Raw genomic sequence first — 9665 nt, forward strand, 5'->3', positions numbered from 1 at the left:
ATTAATGTCTTTTATTTTCATTCTATTTGTATTTTAAATATTTTGAAAAATAAATACATAAATTGGTCTCTAAAAATTTTCACATCAGACATTTAAATTTGTAATAAATTTTTATTCACTAAAAATACTCACTTGTTACTTGTTAGATAATTGGTCCTTACTTCCCTTTGACTCAAATTTCTGATATTCATGTTAGATAAATGAGATAAATACAAAATCAGTATTCAAAATATTCTAACGTTGGTAAAATAGTACCCAATTTTTGTTATTGACAAAATAATTTTCAAAAAATTTTAAAATTTGATAAAAATGATCAACCGTCAATTGAGTTACTTGAAGTTAAGGTTTAGGAGTGACGTGTCAGTTAACAATTATCATAATTACAAAAGTTGTCCACTTTTAATTTTTATAATTTTAAAAACACAATTTCAATTTTCTAAAATCCTAATTCTTTTTTTCACTTCTTCTTCCCTGAGCATCCTCGTACGCCCCACTCTACTTTCGAACATCAGAAAGATCTCATCATAAAAAATCGAGAAAACCTTTTGTATGAACTCTTTCATGCATTGAGCTATGGTAGTCATTTCATTGAAGCACTATGTGGAAGAAGCATAATCACTTGAGAGACAACGATAGAAATGCAGGAACCTCTGATGGCCTGCAGTAGCTGGAATGAGATAGGTTCCCCTTTCTTCTTCGTTCCCCTCTCGTTGTCCTTGAAGGCGAAAACTCATTTCATGATGAGGTTATGATGAAGATGATCGGTGAAATTGTTGCAAGTGTCGATGCCTCTGAAAGTCAAAATACATCATGCTTATATAGCCGTTCGTTCTTGTTGGAATCTGTTGACTGATGAGTAGAACTAGAAGCTAAATTTTGCAGCTTCGAATCCATGAGAGGAGGAGGAAGAAGAGTAGGAAGAGCTGTAGCTGATGAATCTTACAGGCAATAGAGTAGGGGCTTAAACTTGGGTCTCCAAACCCTTGCCTTTAATTTTCGTTTGGATCTTTTGATTCTATAATTCTTTACTACTCTCTTGCGAAATTGCAAATGTTGTCAGTTTTAAAGAAAAGAGTTTAGAGTATAAAGGAAGAACGATCGAAATTAAAATCCATACTAGTTGACTCACAGTGAGGGGAAGGAAGGGAACCGATGGAGATGAACCTAAATGGGCCGAAGAAAAGGGAACCGAGACGAGTGACGAAGGGGAAGGAAAAGGGGAATTGCTGGGGATGTGCAGTGAGGAAATTAGGGAAGAAGGAAGAAGAGAAAAAAAAAGATATTAGGATTTTTAAAAAGAAAAAACTACCAAAAGTACCCATAAAGTTTAGAATGCTAACAAAAGTACCTATAAAATAAAAAAATTAACACTATACTCATGGAAGATGGGTTTCCTATGACAAAAGTATCCAAATCCTAATTTTTTGTTGATTTTTTAATAAAATTTTTAAATTACCCCCACCCTCAACCTCAACTCACTTTTTCAACCTTCCATAACCCAACCTGCACTTTTAAAATTCTTACCATAGAGTTCAAAACTACTCATACATCAGACCAGGTCAAAATCAATGGTGGTGGTAGTGGTAGAAGACCTCAATCGGTTCTTGATAAAAAAATTCGGTATAGTGAGCCCTTTTCCACTTTTTCACCACATCCCTTTACACAAAGAAAGCCCTCCAATTTAAGAAAAAAGGGGAAAAATAACTTAAACGATTAAAAACTATTCCTTTATAATTTTTTCTCTGATTCTTTATTGGTATTGGTTGATTTTGTTGTTAATCTTAGCGATGTAATCCTCTATTGTGTTACTATCCAGAGTTCCCACCATAAAGGTTCATTTCGTCTATTCCCAAAAGCACAACATCACCATCCAATTCGGTGTTGGCACCGTAGCCGCTGCCGAAAAGAAGTTTCGTTGTCTGTCGCACATCTTCAGCTGCATCCTAGAGCTCTTGTTCAGTCTAATGCTGATATTGCTATCGAGGAGGCTTCCGATTGCTTTCGCTCGTTGTTCATATTACTCATGTTATGCAGTACAATATTAAATTAGACAATTTGTGGTGCTAACTAGTAGTGTATAAAAATAGATATGATCGTTTGACGTGATCTAGTTTCTTAGAGTGTGTTTAGGTCATACACTAAGAACAATTTTATTATTTAACTTAATTATATTTAATTTATAAAAGATTTGGATGTGTAGCATTACTTATATACATATTATGGCTAAATATTTTTAAATAGATATGACTATTCAATTAAATTATAATGCATCTTAAAATCATTTAAAATAACGGAAATTAATAAATTAGATGTATGACTGGTGTGAACATGCTATATTCATATAACATTCTTCAAAAAACAAATGATTTTAGGTAACTAGTGAATTAACTTTAGAGAAAAAATTTTCGAGCCTTTTAAGTAATTCATTCAACTCCTCTCTTCTTCAACATATGTCTTAATTAATTAATTAAGCTAACTAGCATTAGAAAAAAATCATGAGAGAAAACACGAGAGAGAGTGAGGGAGGAGGGACACCAATGGATAGAGATTAGGAGAAAAAAATCATGGCAGCAACACCAACATGTGAAATCACAGAGACCACATGAAGTTTTTACTAAGCGAGGGAGAGATAACAAAATTACGAAAAGCGTTCAGAGATTGGAGTAAATTTTTTTTACGATTTTTGTTGATAATCTAAATGAAAGAATGAGTGTACGTTATGCTTTCAAGAACCATGCGGAAAGAGCAATCAGAAACCTTAACGAGTATGATGTGAATGGTGTTCAAATTAGGGTGATAGAATCAAAATTTAAGATAGGAACAAAAAGAGACCAATGGAACAATGCTAATAATGCAAAACGAATGAACAAAGGGCGAGAAGATACGAGTGACCCAACAAGGATAAGAACGACACCGAAAGGGAGGGAGAAATCATTCAAGGATGCTTTATTGGGGTACAAAATTAATGGCAAAAAACAACTGAGTCAAATGGAAGAACAGAAAAAACCAATGATGCTTGGAGAGATTAAGGGAAAAATTGATCCGAAGATGGTGGAAAAGCTTGAGAGGGCTATTGTGGGTGAGTCTGTTATTCCATTGAGGCGTGATGAAGTTATCCCAAATATCTTCAATGATTGGCACACCCTTGTTGAGGTTAAAAGTATGGAGTCCTTTAAAATGATCCTTGTCTTTAATTCAGTTGAGAATATGCAAGAAGTTCTGCGGTCATCGTTTTTACTCAACCATTTTGGCAAGATAAAAAAAGTGGTCGACTGAGAAAACAAATAGATCTAGAAAAGCGTGGATCGATATCTTTGGCTTCCCTCTCCATGCTTAGTATGAAGATAATGTTCATGATATAGCAACTGTGTGGGGTCAGTCTTAAAAATCGATAAAGACTCCATGAAAGCTGATGGCTTTGATTCGGTCAAGGTCCTGGTGGACACTAATTGGGTGACGATAATTAATAATAGAGTAAGTTTGGTTCTTGATGATGGAAAATTTGAAATTTTTGTAAGAGAAACTTGGGGAGGGAGAAATGATGACAGAGCAAAGCGGTCAATGGTGAAAAATTTAAATATTCCGGTGAAGGAGATAGAGGAAGAAGATGATGGAAAATCCAAGAAAAATTATGAGATGGCGGGCAGAGTTAATGAGTCGCATTTATGATTTCATAGAGAAAATATATCGCATGAAGAGAGAAGCAGTGCACTTGATATGCAACAGTTGAATTTTTTGAATCGGGTTGAGTCCTCAAGTTCTACAAGATGCTTATTTGATGATAGAAGAAGTGAAGAGATAATTCAGAAAATCCGGTTGTGCCTCAAAGGTGGCCCAATACATAACTTTGAGGATCAACATGAAGAAAAAGAGAGGGATGAGTCACTCTCTGGCCCTTTAATACCATCGAGTTTTGAGAACATGACTATGCATGGGCTTGAGAAGGAAAGCCCCTTATTGAGAAAAAAAAAAAAGAAGGAAATGAAGCAGCTTAGTGAAAGAAAGAAATATGCAACAGACAAGGAGATTTTCGAACCACATGGAATAAGAACAAAAAAAAGAATTATAAATAAAGGGTTAAGAAAAAATACACGTGCAAAAAAGGGGGTAGAGCGATCAAAAAAGAAATCAGTTGAAGAGAAGGGTTTGCCAAGTAGAGAAGATAGCGAAGAGGATGACATTGAGGATGAAACACTTGAAGCATGGAGGATTGGCTCCCAAATTTTGATGTACTGTAGTGATGAGGAAGAAGCTCTAAGTATTTGAGGAAGGCGACTCAAAATAATGGAGAAGAGCATGAGGAGATCTATTTCAAAACACAGTCAAAGAGAAAAGAAAAAAGATCTCTTAAACAGCTTGGTGTCTCTAAATCTCAGATATGTTAATTTTTTGGAATTGTAGAGAACTGGGAGTAGAGGAAAAGTAGGTTGCATAAAGGATATGGTCAGAAATAAAAGAATTGTAGTTTGTATGTGTGGTTGAAACAAAAATGAAGAGTATAACAACTAGTTTAGTAAAAAAATTGTGGGGCCAAAATGATTTTGATTGGGAGTTCGTTGAATCAAATGATGTGAGTGGGGATTTATTGTGTATTTCGGATAAGAAACAATTTGGTGAAACTGAAAGATTGAAAGGAAAAATGTGGATCTACTTGAAGGGTAGTCTTAAACAACAAAATCTGGAACTTGCAGTCATGGTTATCTATGAAAACCACTCTGTAAGGGATAGAAAGATTTATGGGAGGAAACAATAGAGATAAAGAATAGGATGGATGTTCCATTCATAGCTATGGGAGACTACAATGAGGTCTTGTGCGAAGGGAAAAAAGTAGTGGCAGAGGCAGTATAATGGGTATGTCAGATTTTAGAAGCCGGTTACAAGATATTAACCTTATTGATCTGCCCTTACAGGAGAGAAAATTCACTTGGAGGAGGGGTAGTCAAGCAAGTAAGTTGGATAGAATATGTGTTGATCCATGTTGAATTCAAAATTTTTCAGACTCCATATTAGAGATGATTAAATGCTCAAGGTCGGATCATGTCCCTCTATTTCTAAAGACGAAAAAAGAAGATTGGAGGCCAAACCATTCCGATCTTTAGATGTGTGGTTCTCCCATCCAAAGTTTGTCCCCATGATTGAAGGGGTATGGAACATACTTGAAAATGTGCCAGTCCAAGAAAAAAAGAAGATACTCAAAAGATGTATATTGAAGTGGAACAGAGAAGTCTTTAGTAATATTGATGGAAAGATAAGAATTAAAGAGAAAATTGCAAAAGTGGATGCAAAACTTGAAGATGAGATTCAAATAGATATGAATTTGAGTAGAAGAAAGGCCCTAATGAGTCAGCTTGATCTTTGGTGCAAAAAAAGGGGAGAATTTTAGAAGCAAATGTTAAGAGATAAATATATAAAAGAAGTGGATAAAAATACGAAATACTTTCATACAGTGGCAATAATCAGAAATAAAAAAAACACATTGCGGAGCTTAGATTGGGAGGAAGAACGATCAGAAATCCAAAGAGGATAAAATAGGAGGCTCGGAGTTTCTTCAAAAAATTATACAACCAAAGAGAATTGCCGAATATAAAGTTGCAGGAAGGCCTTCTTAATAGGATCACGGAAGAGCAAGCGACTGACTAGGAAAAATTTCCAACAATGGAAGAAATTAAGAAAGCAGTGTGGAGTTTTGGATCAACTAAAGCTCCTGGACCGGATGGTTTTAATATATTCATCATCAATAGGACTTGGGATATCATTGGTGGAGAGTTCAGTGAGATCGTGATGGAATTTTTCAGAACGGGTTATTTGCCAAAAAATCTCAAGATGACATGGGTGATGTTGGCTTTAAAGGTTGACGTTCCAACAGAGATAAAAGACTTCGGGCCGATAAGCAAGATTGAAAGTGTATATAAATTTATCTCAAAGGTTATGGTAGACAGAATAAAGAAGGTAATAGAAAATTTAGTAGGAGAAGTACAAATAGCTTTCATTCAAGGCAAACAGATCCTAGATGGCACTCTCATTGCGTGTGAAACGGTGACATGGTTGAAAAAGAAAACGAAAGAAGGCATTATCTTGAAGCCGAATTTTCAGAAAGCTTACAATACGGTCAGATGGAGCTTTGTGAACCATGTCTTAGATAGGATGGAATTTGGATTTAAGTGGAGATGGTGGATACAAGGACTTCTAAAAATATCAATGATGTCAATCTTGATTAATGGCAGCCCAACTGAACCGTTCTAGATGAAACATGGGCTGTGATAGGGAGACCATATTTCGCCCTTCCTCTTTATTCTGATAGCCGAAACTCTAAACAAAATGTTGGGGATGGTGATGGAGAAAGGCCTAACAAGGGGTATAGAGGTAGGAGGAGAAAATATTCTCCTATCACACCTACATTTTGCAGATGACACAAATTTGTTCTGTCCGCCAAAAAAAAAGGTGATAAGGAATAACAGAAGAATATTAGATTGCTTTGGATTAATGTTTGGTCTGGTTATAAATTACAAGAAATCATTTTTAATTCCAATAAATGTGGTAGAGTCAGAAGTGAAGAGACTAGCAGATGAAATGAGATGTCCAGTTAGTAAGCTCCCAGTGTCTTATTTGAATATACCGTTAGGGGCAAACCCAAGAAGAGTGTCAACATGAAAATCAATGATAGAAAAAATTGAGAAGAAGCTAGCCAAGTGGAAGGTGGGTTTGTTGTCAAGAGCAAGGAGATTAGTCATGATCAAAGCAGTGATAAATAATATGCCTTTATACTATCTGAGTTTGTTCAAAATGTCTAAAGTAGTGGGAAAAAAGATCATATCACTACAATCGAATTTTTTTTGGGAGAGAGGGACGGAAAGAAATCGATGCCATCTATTAGTTAATGCCAAATTCAAAAACCAAAAGAGCATGGCGGTTTAGGAGTAGGAGACATCATTATTATAAAAAAAAAATATCGCGCTTCTCTTTAAATGGTGGTAGAGATTCTCTACAGAAGGCAAGCCTCTTTGGAAGCGTATTATGGCCTCTTGTAATGGCAGTAACTTAGAAAAAATAGTGATAAAAAATGAGGAACCCAAATCAAATGGCCCTGGAGCGACATAGTAAAAGGGGTCAAACAATGTAATTGGTTAAAAGATATTGCATGGAAAGGAATTAAAATGTGTATAGGAGATGGTTGTAAAACAAGATTTTGGGAAGATACATGGGTGAAAAATATGTGCCTGAAAGAAAAATTTTCTAGACTTTTTGCAATCTCATCAAATAAAGCCAACATAATAGCAAACTATGGATTTTGGGATGGTTTATCCAGCGGAGAAGGCTTTTTGAGTGGGAACATAAATTTTGTGAGGAATTACATTATCTTTTACCGAATATTTTCTTGGCTTCAGGTATGCAGGATGAAGCAGTTTGGTCTTTTCCTGAGGATGGTAGCTTCTCAATCAAGTCTCTAATCAATGCAGCAAATGAAAAAAATTTGGGACTGTCTGAATCAAAACATAGTTTTAATAATATTTGGAGGGGAACAGTACCTCCAAGGGTTGAAATCATGCCGTGGACCACAATCCTTGGAAGATTGAATACAAGAAAAAGATTAAGTAGATTGAATATTATAAGTTATTAAATTATTCTTCCACCTTAGCTCATGACAACAATAAAGAAGTCTTGCGGCCTACAAATTCAGCCCAATAGAATAGATAAATTCAGTCACAATTTTAGTCTTTATTATTTTATCTTATCTTTATTTACTTTTATCTTTCATAAGCCAATATTCTATATATATTTAGTTTTACCTTCACATTTCAATCAATCAAGAAATACAAAGTACAATATTCTTCATCTTTTCTTATCTCATTTTTTCATAGTTTTATCATAGGTCAAAATGAAGCAAAATGCATGTTTTTGTGGGCAGGCCATAGAGGATGAGAATCATCTATTTATACACTGTAGCTTTGTGGAATTGATGTGGGTAAAGACAATGCATCTTAAAAATATTTGTTGGGTGAAACTGGAAGGGTTTAAAAGACTTCTTTAACCTTGATTCAACCAAAAAGTGGTGAATCATAAAAGAAAAAAGTGGATCAATCTGTGGTTGGCTATTATTTGGTCTATATGGAAGGTAAGAAACAAAAAAATTTTGAAAATAAAGAAATCAAGAGTGAAGAAGTTTGGAATGAAATTATATTTCATTGGTCATAATAGGTAAAGATCAATATAGAAGGAGGCTCAATGAAAACTCAGTGTAAAAGAAAGATGCTTGAGAGAAGACTTGCTACTAATCAAAGTAATGGCAAGAAGGTATGGTGGTTTTCTGTGGAATTCATATGTAAAAAATAGATGACGACGGTAGGAGGTTATCTCCTCAATTCAAATAATCTTCCTTTAGTGTTCTTATGTGAGTTCTTGAGTGCTGGAAATAATGTTGCTACCGAGGTAGAAGGAGTAAAAAATGTTGTCCAATTTATTCTTGAAGAAGTAATAACTTCAGTGAAAGAGCTTGTCATTGTCATCACGAGCCAAAACTTGGTATAGTAGTCAACAAACAAAAACCTCATGAATTGACATCTCAACTTTGAACGAAATAGATTGATGAACCTGATAAAAAGTCTTGGATTATTGAAAATTAAGCATGGAGTACTAAGAGACTTTAGCCACCTGAATAAGTGGAGAAGCATTGCAAGAGCATCAGAAATTATGGTAACATGGTATAATAATTTTTAATTTTATCAAAGAAAGTTAGTTTACATGGATGAAATTGAAGGGATGTAAACTTAGATTATTATTTTTGTGCTATATGGTTTATAAAGGGAGATATTGAACTACTCTAAACTTGGAACCATGAGTCTAAAATTAGGTACACTATGCGACAGAAGTGTATGAAACCGCGGCTTATATATTTGAGGACAGAGTGGTGTTTGGTGCATAGAAAGATGTCATTGGAGGGTATTAAGAAGAGATAATGCATTTGATGTGAATAGTCTCAGTTATTATGAGTGTTAATTTCTGCAAATAGGTGAAGCATGAATTTTTGGTTTGGGACTTATCATTGAAAGTCAATGAACTTTTTGGAAGGTGAAAGTCTAGTTATGTTGGTATCTAAAGAATGAATATTTAGTTGGTATGTCTTTGAGTGTTTTGGTTATCTTCTATGTCTGGCTTTGCTGCTGATGCAGAATTCTTTGTGCTTAACTTTGGCTTGAGTGGTTTTGATTGATTATTTATCCTTGATGGCAATGTCGAATATCTTAAAAATAAAAAATACAGAAAATTAATTTTTAGTTAATTAATATTAATTAACTTTTTAAAAATTTATAATATAAAGTTTAAAATTAAAAAATTTAAGATGTAGAATTTAAGATAAATAAAATAATTTAAAAAATCGACTAATGTATGTAAGTTAAAAAGTATTGATTTTCTAGCCTTACTTAAATTTAAAATATTATTGATGACAAGTTAGATTAGGGTATAATTGGTTTGTATTTCCTTTTTTTAATTTAAATATTTTCTATTTTTATTTTCTTATCTTTTTTAAAAAAATAAAAATAAAAAATATGAAATGAAAACACAAATCATGATCAATCAGGCTTTAAATTTTGTAGATGCCTCAAGATCGTGTCTGTATTTGTTGGTGTTGGTAGGGTCAAATAATTAAGAGAAATACTGCTCAAGCT

This window comes from Arachis ipaensis, chromosome B07 (assembly GCF_000816755.2).
Source record: "Arachis ipaensis cultivar K30076 chromosome B07, Araip1.1, whole genome shotgun sequence".
Taxonomy (NCBI): Eukaryota; Viridiplantae; Streptophyta; class Magnoliopsida; order Fabales; family Fabaceae; genus Arachis; species Arachis ipaensis.